Source organism: Choloepus didactylus, chromosome 2 (assembly GCF_015220235.1).
Source record: "Choloepus didactylus isolate mChoDid1 chromosome 2, mChoDid1.pri, whole genome shotgun sequence".
Lineage (NCBI taxonomy): Eukaryota > Metazoa > Chordata > Mammalia > Pilosa > Megalonychidae > Choloepus > Choloepus didactylus.
The window spans coordinates 233,424,225-233,439,908 of NC_051308.1; the positions used below are offsets into that span (position 1 = coordinate 233,424,225).

Genomic DNA, 15,684 nt, shown 5'->3' on the forward strand with positions numbered 1-15,684 from the left:
TAATGTGAACTTTGAAAAATGTAAAACGAATGGTTTATAATGTAGAATGTAGGGGAACTAGCAATAGAGAGCAATTAAGGAAGGGGGAACAGTAATCCAAGAAGAACAGATATGCTATTTAGCGTTCTGGGGATGCCCAGGAATGATTATGGTCTGTTAATTTCTGATGGATATAGTAGGAACAAGTTCACAGAAATGTTGCTATATTATGTAACTTTCTTGGGGTAAAGTAGGAACAGGTTGGAAGTAAAGCAGTTATCTTAGGTTAGTTGTCTTTTTCTTACTCCCTTGTTATGGTCTCTTTGAAATGTTCTTTTATTGTATGTTTTTCTTTTTTGTTTTTTTGTTTGTTTTTTTTTAATATTTTTTTCCATACAGTTGATTTAAAAAGGAAGAAAAGGTTAAAAAAAAAGGGAAGGGAAAAAAAGGAAAAAAATATGTAGTGCCCCCTTGAGGAGCCTGTGGAGAATGCAGGGGTATTGGCCTACCCCACCTCAATGGTTGCTAACATGACCACAGACATAGGGGACTGGTGGTTTGATGGGTTGAGCCCTCTACCATAGGTTTTACCCCTGGGAAGACGGTTGCTGCAGAGGAGAGTCTAGGCCTCCCTATAATTGTGCCTAAGAGCCTCCTCCCAAATGCCTCTTTGTTGCTCAGTTGTGGCCCTCTCTCTCTAGCTAAGCCAACTTGAAAGGTGAAATCACTGCCCTGCCCCCCTACGTGGGATCAGACACCCAGGGGAGTGAATCTCCCTGGCAATGTAGAATATGACTCCTGGGGAGGAATGTAGACCTGGCATCGTGGGATGGAGAACATCTTCTTGACCAAAAGGGGGATGTGAAAGGAAATGAAATAAGCTTCAGTAGCAGAGAGATTCCAAAAGGAGCCGAGAGGTCACTCTGGTGGGCACTCTTACGCACAATTTAGACAACCCTTTTTAGGTTCTAAAGAATTGGGGTAGCTGGTGGTAGATACCTGAAACTATCAAACTACAACCCAGAACCCATGAATCTCGAAGACAATTGTATAAAAATGTAGCTTATGAGGGGTGACAATGGAATTGGGAAAACCATAAGAACCACACTCCCCTTTGTCTAGTTTATGGATGGATGAGTAGAAAAATAGGGGAAGGAAACGAACAAACAGACAGACAAAGGTACCCAGTGTTCTTTTTTACTTCAATTGCTCTTTTTTACTTTAATTATTATTATTGTTATTTTTGTGTGTGTGCTAATGAAGGTGTCAGGGATTGATTTAGGTGATGAATGTACAACTACGTAATGGTACTGTGAACAATCGAGTGTATAATTTGTTTTGTATGACTGCATGGTATGTGAATATATCTCAATAAAATGAAGATTGGGAAAAAAAAAAAAGAATGAATGCTGTGAAAATGGACGAAAACGTCTCAAAGCATGCCTGAGGAAGACTTTGACAGACCAAAGGTCAAGTAACTTGGCTTTGCTTAACATAAATTTTGATATAAAACATGATCTGGATTTGATGGTGGACACATATATCAAACTACTTGTGAAGTCAGAGCTTCCTACAGGTAATTCAGAAACCACTGAAAATACTTAAGAGACTTTTAAAGTAGGTTTTCTCTTACATTTGGAGGAAGAGCTGTAAGGTGTATGAAGGCTGCTTAATCACTGACTATCCTTGCCTATAGGTCTCCCATTGAATACATTTGTCATTAATAATCTACCTATTTAAAGGGCCCCCATTTGAACTCTCATGCTTTGAAGACCCATCTGTTCTTCCAGAAGATAGCATTGAAAGTGCCACGTTTCATTTCTGCATGCTCTCCATTAGTGGCACTCTGGAATTATTTTAGTTAAGTCATTTTAGACACAACATTAATCATCACTGTGGCTCCAGTTGTCAGGTTATCAGTTCAGTTTTCAGTACTTTGAAGAAATCAATTTTGAAGAGGTGTGGAAGGAAGGAGTGCATTTTGTTAAATAGTACAATGAGGTTCACTATTGATCTTTAACTAGAAGGACTTTAAAGTATGTTGTTAAAATTTGTATTGGACAGTTAAGGTAAACACCAAAGAGTGAGAGAAACTGAGCTTGCCAAGCAAGGATTTCAGTGTAGATTTTGTCTTTATCAAATGAACCTAAAGAAACAAGTTACAGTTTGAATGCCTTTTTCCACATCTGGTTGTTGCTGTTTACATTCCTTTATTGAGCCCATGCCATCATAAGCTTTTTTTTTTTTTTTTTTAATCATCATTTTATTGAGATATATTCACATACCACGCAGTCATACAAAACAAATTGTACTTTCGATTGTTTACAGTACCATTACATAGTGGTACATTCATCACCTAAATCAATCCCTGACACCTTCATTAGCACACACACAAAAATAACAAGAATAATAATTAGAGTGAAAAAGAGCAATTGAAGTAAAAAAGAACACTGGGTACCTTTGTCTGTTTGTTTGCTTCCCCTACTTTTCTACACATCCATCCATAAACTAGACAAAGTGGAGTTTGGTCCTTATGGCATTCCCAATCCCACTGTCACCCCTCATAAGCTACATCCTTATACAACTGTCTTCGAGATTCATGGGTTCTGGGTTGTAGTTTAATAGCTTCAGGCATCCACCACCAGCCACCCCAATTCTTTAGAACCTAAAAAAGGTTGTCTAAAGTGTGCATAAGAGTGCCCACCAGAGTGATCTCTCGGCTCGTCTTGGAATCTCTCTGCCACTGAAGCTTACCTCATTTCCCTTCACATCCCCCTTTTGGTCAAGAAGACGCTCTCCATCCCACGATGCCGGGTCCACATTCCTCCCCGGGAGTCATATTCCACGTTGCCAGGGAGATTCACTTCCCTGGGTGTCTGATCCCACGTAGGGGGGAGGGCAGTGATTTCACCTTTCAAGTTGGCTTAGCCAGAGAGAGAGGGCCACATCTGAGCAACAAAGAGGCATTCAGGAGGAGACTCTTAGGCACAAATACAGGGAGGCCTAGCCTCTCCTTTGCAGCAACCGTCTTCCCAAGGGTAAAACTTATGGTAGAGGGCTCAACCCATCAAACCACCAGTCCCCTATGTCTGTGGTCATGTTAGCAACCATGGAGGTGGGGTAGGCGAATACCCCTGCATTCTCCACAGGCTCCTCAAGGGGGCACTACATCTTTTTTTTTTTTTTTCCCCTTGTTTGTCTTTTTTCTTTTTTTTTTTTTTTTTAACTTTCCCTTCTTTTTTAAATCAACTGTACATCATAAGCTTTTTTAGCAGTTTTGTGTTGAACATTTCTGTTTCATGGTCAAGACAGAATCAGAGGCCATGGATACTGACCACTGATTTGTCTGATTTCCATGTCTATGTCTACTGCCTCATCTTGATTTATCAGCAGAACCTGGAAAGCCTACAAAAATAAATGTTTTGTGGTTTATCTTAAGAATAATACAGAAAATATTGCTATTATTTTTGGTGAAAAAAATCAATTTTGTACAGTTTATTTCACCTAAATAAAATGTGAATTTTGTTTTAAAAAATTTGTAGTTTTGATAAAACTTTAAAAATTAGGACAAAGTCAGATTTACTGAAAAATTGGGAGACAAAAAAATTACAGAATAGATGTTCAGTGTAATCAATTCACATATACAAAAAAGTATAAAATATGCGAATTCTGTAACTACTTTTAACAGTTTGAAATGAAATTTTTTCAGTGGCTACAAAAAAATTCATCTACATGTTCTTAAGCAAAAATGGTTTTTTTACTTTATAATATGTTGTAGAGTACTTTTTTGAAGTTAATACATATAGAAACACCTCCTTTATAACAGCTGCTTAGAATTAAGGTTGTGTCATAATTTGTTTATCCATTCCCTTGTTATTGGGCATTTAGTTTGTTTCTTATTTTTTTGCTGTTAAAACAGTGCTTCATAGAACATCCTTTTTGTGTTTGTGCCAAGGTTTCATTTGGACATATTCCTAGAAGTAAAATGTCTGGATCACCTGGCATGTGCTTTTAAAATATGAACAGATGGAACTTGTTTTGAGATTTTAGTAGTTAGTTTAGCTTTCCTTGACAGTTCCCAACCTTGTTCTGGAAATTTTGAATTACATTTGATCTTTCTTCTTTTCTTTCATTTATCCATTGTCTAATAATATATGCTAGTTATTGAGGGTAGCAGTACAGATGTGAATTAAACATGTGATCCATACTTGTGAAGAAGATGTGTACCTGGTTATATATCTTAGCAAGTGAGAGGGAAATATAAAGGGAGTTCAGAAAAAGGGACTTCCTTCTAGTTGAAGGAATCAGGGAAAGTTTTCTGGAGGAGGTGGTGCTTGAGCCAGCCTTGAGGGAAGGGTTTTTGCCTTGTGAAATTGTATCCCAAACAGAGAGCAGCAAGAGCAGAGGATCATACAGGTGGGAAGGAAGAGGCATTATCAAGATTCAATTTTGCTTAAAAATAGAGGACTAGACTGAAATAGGGAGACACACATAAAAAGTGAGATTAAAGCCAGATTGTGGTGACTTTAAAATGCTGTGCTAAAGACCTTGAATTTTAATTAGGCATTGAGGAGATATTGAAAATTTTGATCCAGATTTTCCTCATGAAGATTAATCCTGAGGCAAAATAAGGGTAAATTAGAGAGGGAAAGAGTAAGGATGTGAGAAAACAGGCTAAACCTCTCTGTTGCAGGAGTTTAATTTAGAGATGATATGGCAGCATTGGTAGTAATTGGAATGAAGAGTGAATGTGAGAGAAATTTGATGACTAGATACGGGAGGAAAGAAAAAAGGAAAAATAAAATATGACTCTTAGGTTTTGAGTCCCATAAACAGGAGGTTAAGTAGGTGACTGGGAATGTGTTCAGTGTGAATTTGTTGTTAGCTGTCCAGATGCAATTGAAAATATGAAAATAGGGAGATGGAATTCAGGAGAATCAAGGCTAGAGATGAGTTTTGGAATCATCCATCCATCCATCCAAGCAAATGTGTAATTGTTTGCTAGTCCTATCAGAGGAATACCTCAGTCTCTAACAACAAGCAGCTCACAATCTAGTGAATTATTCTTCTAGAGGTTATATTGAAACTCTAGGATTGCCTAAGGAGAAAATATAGCTAGGAAAGAGCAGGCAAGGAATCGAATCTTAGGGGTCACCTACACATTTAGGGGATAAAAGGAGGAAAATGAGGAGTCAAATAAGTAGTAGAGCCCAAGGGAATCAAGAATTAAACTGAATTTGAGGAATAAAATGGTGGTAACAAATAAAGTTGAAAATTTTCAGAAATTTGTTATTTAAAATTTAAAGGTTTGCTATTCCACCATCAGTTTGTTTACAGAAGTGACAACAGAGTAATCTTAAATTTCTTTTTTCTCTTGTGCCATTTTTCACCTTTTTTGATTCATAGTTGGTTGAGGTAGAATTGCCTTGGTGTGCCAACTCGCTGTGTTTTCAGCTTTAGATTTCTGCTCTTGTCACCAGAAAACAATTTGGAGTTACTGATTTCCTATTTGAAATTGTTGTCCTTGGTTTCTGACTATAAATCAAATATTGTCTTCCCTCAATTTAAATTGACCTAACTCATAATACATTCTCAATTCTTACTGCTTTTTAAAAAACACACTTCTTTCCTAGCAAATTTTCATCCTTCTCACATGTGAAATTTATCTGCTGCATTTTATAAAAAATGATCAGAATAGAACTTGTGGCTAATTTGAAATTTAAAAAAAAAAAGTTTTCTTTGAATTAGGCTCACCAAAATGGAATACCTTAGTGAAGAAGTCAACTATAGATCATTTTGGAGGGAAAGAGAGAAGAGTATTTTTTTCCTCATCTAGTGGAATACAGTAGGTGAGCATTAGTATAAATAAATTGCCTGAGTTAAGTTACTGTATCAGTAAATAAAGTTCCTGTTACTGATTCTTTGATAAGGACCATAATCAGAAAATTGTTTGCTCTTGGAAATGTAAGCCTTAGTAGGGTGATCTAGGGTAGTCTTCATTTCAGAGGTAGCTTAGCCCTACTACTAAGGTGTGAACCTTCTGGGTTCTCCACTGACTATCCCAAGTAATCACCAACGGCTCTCCATTCAGATGGACTGGAGCTTGAATGTCTTCCTGCTTGTGTGAGCTTTGGGAATTGCTCACCTTAGAACTTCCCTGTCATTATTTGCCTGACTTTGTAGAGTTTCGCTATGCATATGTAGCCTAATACTCAGCAAAGATTCAAGGGATAATATGCAGTTTTCTGGAGCTCTGTTTCTTTGCAGCTTCCTTTCTGGAATCCAGCCTCTTCTCTTTTGGTCCCCTCTCACTGCATTGAGGTCCAAAAATTGCTTCCATGCAGAAAGCCTAAGCTATCATATGGCTCACCCCGTTTGCTTCCCTTTTCTCAGGGACCCCAGTCCTTCATGGCTTATTGTTCATTGTCTGAAAACAGAAATTTCCTGTATTTGTCCAGTTTTCTAGTTTTTTTGTGGTGAAAGGTTAAGTCTGGTCCTTAAGCTCCATCATGGCTAGAGTGGAAGTGACTTTTTTTTTTTTTTAAGTTAAGTAATCATCATTCTGCTGTTTTCCTCATATACCCAAAATAACAATTCCTTGATACCGCTAATGTCCACTCAATATTCTGATTTTCTCTGATCCTCTCAAAGGATTGTTCAAATCAGGGTCCATTAAAAGATCCACAGTCTTTCTTTCTTCATCTTTCTTTCTTCTCCCTCCCTCCCTCCCTCCCTTCCTTCCTTCCTCCCTCCCTCCCTTCCTTATTGGGAAAACTAGGTCATTAAAACTGCGGAATGTCCCACAGTCTGAATTTGCCTAATTGCTTCCTCATGGTGTCATTTAACTAGATCTAAAAACATGGTTAAATTAACATTTTAAAGCCAGAATACATCACAGGTAGTGCTGCACACTTTGCATTGCATTACATCATAAGGCACAATCTCTGGTTGTCTAATTTTTAGCTGTGCTAAGATTGAGCACTAAGTTCAGGTAATATTAGCCTGATCTCTGCGTTAGAGTGTTTTCTACCAACTTTTTTAGGATTTTGCAAAATGGTGATTTTATTATTCTGTCGTCCCTTCCTTAACTAAATGGAATTCCTCACAAAGAAGACTTTTCTCACATTAACCATGTGGTTACCCTGTTGGTTAGTACAGGAAAAACAGGATAAAGGCTTGATTGTTTCCTTTTATTTATCAGGTTTTATAGTAATAGTGAATTAGTTCTTTAGCAGCCTCCCCTGGTGACCAGTAGTTTTCTTTAGTGTCACCATGTACTTATAGGTGTTTATATATTTGATATGATTGGATCCATAGTAGTTATTTTCTTGAATCTCAGGTCATTTCCACTTAGATCTGTGGGAGTGTCTTCACATTACCCCACTGGTCTTGAATAGTCTCTCTGATTTCTGGCACAACAAAATGTCCTAGGCTTATCTTGTATGTTTCCAGCCCCGATATTAGAAACAGCCATTGCTCCAAGAAGACCTGCTTCATTTTAGTAGGAAATAGAATATAAAGACCATAATCTAAGGGCTGGGAAATTATTTTCTTTTAAGAGAGAGAGAGAGAAAAAAAATGAGTTCCTACTGATGTTTCTGATTCAAGTGTAAGATTGCAAGGTTTTTATTTAATCTGTTTAATTTTATACTTGTATCTCTTTTTTTATGCTAAAAATTCTTGGTTTTTTAAGATAATGTAATTACTTGTTTGCTTTTTACCTTACACTAACTGTATTAGTTTCAAAATAATAATGACAGTATTGTTACTACAAATAGTACTATTGAAAGCAGTTTGATTTCTTTGTGGCTTTTTTTTTTTTTCATACTTAAAATATAACTCATATGGGATATGTGGTCAAAATACTGTATTTTAGGGCAAAGTGAGACACTTCAAGTCTTCATCCCTCCACAGAAACTGAACAACCAGCAAGAACTGGCACAAACATCTTTCTCAGAGTACCAGAAAATAGTTAAAAGATTGCAGTAATAGGACAAGTGCTGAATCAAGAGAAAGACTACTTATAAGGAGGAGTGGTGCTCTGGCTGGCCCTCGCTGGCTTGGCATGGAGTTGACCCACACCCCCAAAGCAGATCCTTTGTCCCGGTTCTGGAGGGGGCAGAGTAACCCTTGTTACATGCTGGGAGCATGTATGTCTAGGCTAGTCTGGTGTTGGCCTAAGGGACTCACCATCCCAGAACTTGCCCTTAGTGTAGAAGGCAGCTCACTGAACTCTCCTGCAGAATGCTGTGAGAGAGTACTCAAGTCTTGCTGCCTGGGACGAGGGATTGCTGGCTGTACTGCAGTGCCCAGAACCATGAGGAAATTGTTTCCTGGGAAGAAGGAACATTCGTATGTACGTAAATGGAGGAATACCCAGGGCCACATGCACATGCTGAAGATAAGACACGTGTTGCAGAAAGCATCAGGGCAGCCCCTTCACTTTGGCCTCGAGCTATTCTCTAAACTCATTGTATGGTTAAATCCTGAAGAGAGCACCCACATAGGTCAACCTGCAGAGACTGAGAAAGTTTTCTTTTTTCCTTTTTGTTTTTTTTGTTTTGTTTTGTTTTGTTTTTGTTTTTGTTTAATTCCTGGCAGTTAAGAAAAGCTCTGTCATACACTAGCTGGATTCAAGCCTAAGAAACAGATACCTCAAGGTCTAAATTTCACTTTAAAGTATCAAAATGTCCAGGTTTCAAGAAAAGATTACAAAACACACCAAAAACCAGCAAGTGATGGCTCAGGCAAAGGAGAAAAATAAAGCATTAGACACTATCAATGAGAAGGACCAGACCTGGACATACCAGGCAAAGACTTTTAAAAAATGGTCCTAAATATGCTCAAAGAGCTAAAGGAACACATGGACAGAGAACTAAAGAAAATCAGGAAAATGATAGATGAGCACAAAGAGAATATGAATATAGAGATGGAAGTTATGAAAAGGAACAAAACAGAGCTGAAGATCACAGGAACAGAAATTTAAAATTCCCTGGAAAGGTTCAGTTGCAGATTGGAGCTGGCAGAAGAATCAGTGAACTTGAAAATAAAACAATTGAAATAATCCATTCTGAGGTGCAGAAAGAAGGAAGAATGAAGAAAAGTGAACAGAACTTGAGGAACCATCAAGCATACCAACATACGCATTGTGGGAATCCCAGAAGGAGAAGAAGGAAAGGGGCAGAATATTCAAAGAAATAATGGCTGAAAACTTCCCAAATTTAACAGAATAGATGAGTACTTACATCCAAGATACTCAACGAACTCCAAACAGGATAAACCCATATAGTAGACCCTCACTGTATTTTATTATAATCAAGCTGTCCATTGCCAAAGATAAAGAGAATTCTGAAAGCCACAAGAGAGAAGCAACAAGGGCATACAAGGGAGTCTCAATAAGATTATGTGCTGATTTCTCACTGGAAACTATGGAGGCAAGAAGGCAATGGAATGACATATTTAAAGTGTTGAGAGCAAAAATCTGCCACCCAAGAATTCTTTATCTGGTAAACGGTCTTTCAAAACTGAAGGAGATATTAAGATATTCCCAGATCAACAAAAGCTGAGGGAGTTTGTCACCACTAGATCAGCTCTACAAGAGATGCTGGGGAGTTCTGCAAGTTGAAAGGACTCTAGAGAGAGTTTTGAAATACTCTAGAGAGAGTATTTCATCATGGATCAAAGCCACATGATCAAATAAGTATCTCTGGTAAGGGTAATAACAAAGGTAAATATAAATGCCAGTACTATTATATTTTTGGTTTGTAACTCGACTTTTTACTTCTTACAGGATCTAGAAGGCAAATGTGTAAAAAGTAATAAATCAGTGGTTTTGGACTCAATGTATAAACATGTAATTGTTAACAGCTACATAAAGTTGAGAGTGGTGGTGGTGTATGGGGAACACAGTTTGTGATACTATTGAAGTTAAATTGGTATCAAAGCAGAAAATATGGGAACTCTTGTATTTTATGCATGGTTTTTATGTAAACCTACAACTTCTCTAATTAAAAAGAAAAAAGCCAACAAGATTGTTACAGATAATAGGATATTAAATTTAAGCACCATGGTAACTACAAAGAGAATATTGGAGAATATGCAAGCTCATAGAGACTGAAATTAGAGTACAAGTTGCCAAGGTTAGGAGGCAGGGAAAATGAGGAGTTAATGCAAAATGGATGTAGGATTTCTGTTTGCGGAGATGGGAAATTTCAGTAATGGAAGGTGATGAAGGCACTGAAACACAGTGAACTTGATTCACCCCATTGAGTGTCATGCTTGGGAGTGGATGAAATTGGAAAGTTTATGTTACATATAAATTTCCGCAACAACAGAAAGAAGAGCAACTAAAGAGACAATGACAAAGGCAATTTGCTATTCTGGATGGGATCTAGCAAGGAAGGACAGAAGAGTCAAAAGGATATTCCTGGGACATATGAAAATATTGGAATTAAGACTGTAAGCTTTATATCAATCTTAAATTTCTTGAACTTGATAAACTGCACTTAAATTGGGTACATAGGTGAATATCCTTGTTCTCAGAAATGTACTTGGCAGTACATTTCATGAGTGTTCAGAAAGTGTATTGATAAATTGATAGACAAATGGATGGATGGATAGATAAGGCAAATGTGGATATCTGCGGGGGATAGGGATATGTTGGAGTTCTCTATAAGGTTTGTGTTATTTTTGTAACTGTCTTGTAAGTTTGAAATTATTTTAGAATAGAAAGTTTAAATTTTAAAAAATAGATATTTATTGTATTTTAAAGTCACTTGACCTAATTTTTCTCTGTGTTGATACACCACCAACTTGATATCAAATTAGAAAATATTTTTTAAAAATATTTTCTTCCTGATGACAGGATAACTATTTACCCTTCTAAAACCCCATTTACCAGCTGCTTTATTTTATCTGAAGAGTTTCTGCGTACCTGTTTGCATGGTACATCTTCATGAAGTCTGTTTACCTACCGTATCTTCTGTTTCAAATTTCAGTTTCTGGTGTGCAGCGTAAAAGAAGTATCAGAGGAGTAGATAATTCCTAACAACGTAAGTATTATCTTTCTTTTAGATGGTACTCATATTGTGTAGGTGGGAATTTTGTATGTACATGTCAATTTTATTTAATAGTTTATAAACTGTTCCAGAACAATAAATGAGAAGCAGTGACATTGTGGGCATTTGTTTTTATATTATATTCTTACTTGTAGATTTCTTTTTTTTCTTAATTCAGTTTTACTGAGATATATTCACATACCATACAGTCATCCACAGTGTACAATCAGTTGTTCACAGTACCATCATAAAGTTGTACATTCATCACCACAATCAATTTTTGAACATTTTCATTACTCCAAAAAAATAAAAATAAGAATAAAAATAAAAATAAAAGGCACACCTAAAAATCCCATCCCTCCAATTTTTCATTTAATTTTTGTTCCCAGTTTTCTACTCATCTGTTCATACATTGGATAAAGGGAATATGATCCCCAGGATTTTCACAATCATAGTCACACTGTATAAGCTACATAGTTATACAATCGTCATCAAGAATCAAGGCTGCTGAGTTGGAATTCAAAAGTTTCAGGTATTTCCTTCTAGCTATTCCTTTACATTTTAAAAACTAAAAAGGGATATCAATGTAGCACATAAGAATATGCTCCAGAATGCCCTCTCGACTCCATTTGAAATCTCTGAGCCACTGAAACTTTTTGTTTCATTTCACTTCCCCGCTTTAGTCAAGAAGACTTTCTCAGTCCCATGATGCTGGGTCAAGGCTCATCCCTGGGAGTCGTGTCCTGCATTGCCAGGAAGATTTACCTTCCTGGGAGTCATGTTCCATGTAGTGGGGAGGGCAGTGAGTTTACCTGTCGAGTGGGCTTAGAGAGAGAGAAGTCACATCTGAGCAATGAAAGAGGTTCTCTCTGGGGGAGACTCTTAGGCACAGTTACAGGTAGGCATAGCCTTTCCTTTGTAGTAACAAGCTTCATAAAGGCAAGTCCCAGGATTGAGGCCTTTGCCTATTAAATTGGTAGTCCTCAACTTTTGTGAGAATATCAGTAATTCTCCAGGTACGGGAGTTTAATATTTCTGCATTTTTCCCCAGTTACTCAGAGGTGCCTGTAGGTTTCTTTTAAAGAATACATAAAAGTAAGCTGTTTAGAATAGACCATATGATGTAACTTTTGCACCAAGCACCAATGAGGTATTATGAAGTATTAGTTTTATCTGTAGAATTAATTTCAGATGAAAAAGTTTTTGCCTTCCACTTATTTCTAACTGGTAGTTGAATTTAATATTATAAATTAAATATATTTAATATATATTAAATATATTTCTTTGAATATATTTATATCCTGCCCAGTTTTGACTTATTTTTAATAAAAATAGTACAATATATTGCATTTTGAAACTTCTGGTGGATTTTTTTGAACCATACAGTTAATATAGTATGCAAAATCGATTTTCCTAAGGTCATAGCAAATTTCAAGAAAGTTAGAGATGGAAATTAGTTTTCCTAACTCTGTCCTTCTGAATGGTGATTCTTAAATTTGAATTAGGGTGTTCAAGATTTTTACTTAATCATACTCTCTCATCTGAAGTACAGTATAATGCAACACATAGAATGGCGGCTGCCACTGGCATTTTCATGTGTTCCTGGAAGCCATATTTTAAGGCATATTGCCTGCCTTAAAGAAAAATTCTGGCTATGTGTGTTGTATCTTGATGGCCTTTGTGCTATTGCCTTTGTTTGGACTTTATTGGAAACCATAACAATGAGAAGTGAAACGTGGATTTTAATTAGGCGAGAGAATAATAAGCAAAATTGAAATTTTTGAAGTGGTGAAATGTAGAAACTATGTATTATTTAAATAATTTTGCTTAGGTCTTGTAGGCACGTCACTCTAAATATTTATTTAACTTGTAAGATAATGAAGATCCTGTGGAAAATTAATACAAGCCCAGGATTACTTAATTGGCTAGAGGAAATGCAAGAACCACCCAGAATAGGTAAGACTTATAAATAATGAGTAGGAATTTGCCATACTGGCAAGTGGGAGAAGGGTATTCCAGGAAGAGGGGATGACCAGAAAAAGCAAAGTCCAGAGATGGGAAAAGAACTTCAGGGAACAGCTGGTTCAAAATGGCTGAATTGATATCTGTTGGAAAGAGCCACTAATCTTTTTATTCTTAAATCCCTTGTATCATTCGGTAGCTATTTTCCGACTGTTCTCATTTGCTAATGCTGCTGGAATGCAAAACACCAGAAATGGACTGGCTTTTATAAAAGGGGGTTTATCTGGTTACACAGTTAGTCTTAAGGCATAAAGTGTCCAAGGTAATGCATCAGCAATTGGGTACCTTCACTAGAAGAGGTGAATGGTGTCTGGAAAACCTCTGTTAGCTGGGAGCCACGTGGCTGGCGTCTGCTCTGTGGTTCTGGTTTCAAAATGGCTTTCTCCCAGGATGTTCCTCTCTAGGCTTCAGCTTCTCTCCAAAATGTCACTCTCAGTTGTTCTTGGGGCATTTTTCCTCTCTTTTCTTCCTCGGAGCAAAAGTCTGCTTTCAAAGGCCGTCTCCAAAATGTCTCTGTAAACTGTAGTTCCTCTCTTAGCTCCTGTGCATTCTTCGAAGTGTCCCTCTTGGCTGTAGCAAGCTCGTTCCTTCTGTCTGAGCTTATATAGTGCTCCAGAGAACTAATCAAGGCCTATGCTGCATAGGCGGGGCCACACCTCCATGGAAACTATCCAGTGAAAGATCTTGCCCACAGTTGAGTGATCACATCTCCACAGAAACATCCAATCAAAAGTCTCCAACACAATCAACACCAATACGTTTCCTGCCCACACAAGACTGCATCAAAGATAATGGCGTTTTGGGGGACATAATGCATTCAAACTGGCACACTGACAATTTGATTAATTTTATCAAAAACATTCATATTGATAAGAAGAATTAAACCAAGGAAGATGTATTTTCTAAAGTCCAGTAGGATGATTTTGTTTGCTTACATCCAACCAACATAGTTTAAGGTTTCATCCATTAAGTCTTTTCATCTATTTGATAAATATTTATTATTTTGTGGGGAGAGATAGATATATTTGATCTCCCTTTGTTTGATAATAATAGTGGTAATAGTAATAATAGTTGTCTGCCTTCCTGCTGTGTTGGAGAAGTTTTAAAAATTTAACCTGTATGTGTGTTATCATTTCCAAGTGCAAGCAAAGCTGTGAGTATGTGTGATTAAATTTACTGGCGATGGGAAAGTTTGATTTCACCAGTCCCCCCACACCACCCTCTCTGCTATTCCAGAATCAATCAATATATTAGTAACTTCTGGAGAAACTAAGGAAGATCCCTAAAATTTTCAAAGGAAAAAATAAGCTGTATCAGAAGCAACTAAATGCTAAAGATACCTAAATATAGCCTGTAACCAATCCTATATACTTTCTCTAAACCCTTTAAAATGCTAGCTTATTATGCTATAAATCCATTGTGGCTTACTTCCTATGTACTTATGTTGACATTTTCTTTATTGGATAGTTTGGAGCCGAGCAATATGAGTTCCTTATCAGTAATTTATGTTTTTATCATGTCAAGCAAATTCCCAAAGGAAATGAATAGATGATTTTAAGACTTTTGCTTAATAAAGTGATCAAAACTAAGCATCACAAAAGTCCTTTCATGGGATTTCATTGAGGCCTTGCCTTCTCAGTATTGATGTACTACTGTCAAATAGTTTTTACCTTTCCTATTTTGATTTTTCATTTGCTTAGAAGCTGTATGTATATTAATAAATACTCATAGTTCACTTCAGCTAAAGGGAGGAATAGTTAGTAAGCAAGATTTTTGTGATTTATTTATTTAGTCATTAAGTCAGCTAATCAAACTAGGAGAAGTCTCGTTCTGTGTGTGCAAAACAGACATGATTGAGGGTGGGACATAAGTTAGAAATCATGTGACAGTTGGAAATGAAGTCTGTGATGCCTTGGTGATAACGACTTTTGCCAGGAAGTGCCTGTTGGTTTTCCTTTCTTTTTATTTTTGACCTTCATTTCGCTGTTATGAATTGCCTGGCATAGATATACACAAAAGTTTTATTTGCTCAAGGTATGAGGAATGAACATTATGCAACAGTCTTCCAACTGGAATTATTTTCCATCCATTGTAAAACTAGCCCAGTGTCTAGCTACATTGTGTACTAATAATAAGAACTCTATACCTTGCTGGAGACAAATTAGAAAGGTGGGGAAATTAAGCTCTACCTACTAGAGAGGGAAGAAAATATGTGAGTTACTAGGAAATTTTCTAAAAGGGAGATTTGTCTGCTTCCCTAAAGTCATTTTATCAGTTTGAACTAGTAAGTATTTATTTTGTACTTTGGACCATAATCTGGTTCTGTTTTGTGTTCAGATTGTTTCATTTTTGACCACTGGAGTGCTTTGACTTCTGTGTCCCTTTGACATAATTCCATCAGTGTAATGATTTGTTTCTGTGTGTGTGTTTGTGTATGTGTGTGTGTTTGGTTTTGTTTTTAGCACTTCATTACTTTCTGACATTATAAGATGCTCCAGGTTCATCTTGTGAATTTCCTGTCCCTGTCCTAGAACCAACCATTTCACCAGGAGCCCTGGTTCCTGTTATTGGAAAATGGTATTAGAAAACAAGATCTTGATAACAGGTATGCTTGTTGCTTCTAGGG

At 36.9% G+C, this 15,684-nt stretch overlaps 1 protein-coding gene across 4 annotated transcripts in view; it reads left to right on the forward strand.

Annotated features, from left to right (window-relative positions):
* The window catches only part of FBXO42 (F-box protein 42), a 145,542-nt gene that overhangs the window by 26,073 nt on the left and 103,785 nt on the right, over positions 1–15,684 (forward strand). For 2 of the 4 annotated variants that reach the window (XM_037828403.1, XM_037828402.1), the window contains one exon: positions 10,977–11,030. The exons of the other annotated variants lie outside the window; for them this stretch is intronic. The gene's annotated coding sequence lies outside the window, so the exon portion shown is untranslated. The remainder of the gene's footprint in view (positions 1–10,976; positions 11,031–15,684) is intronic. 4 annotated transcript variants of the gene reach the window in all.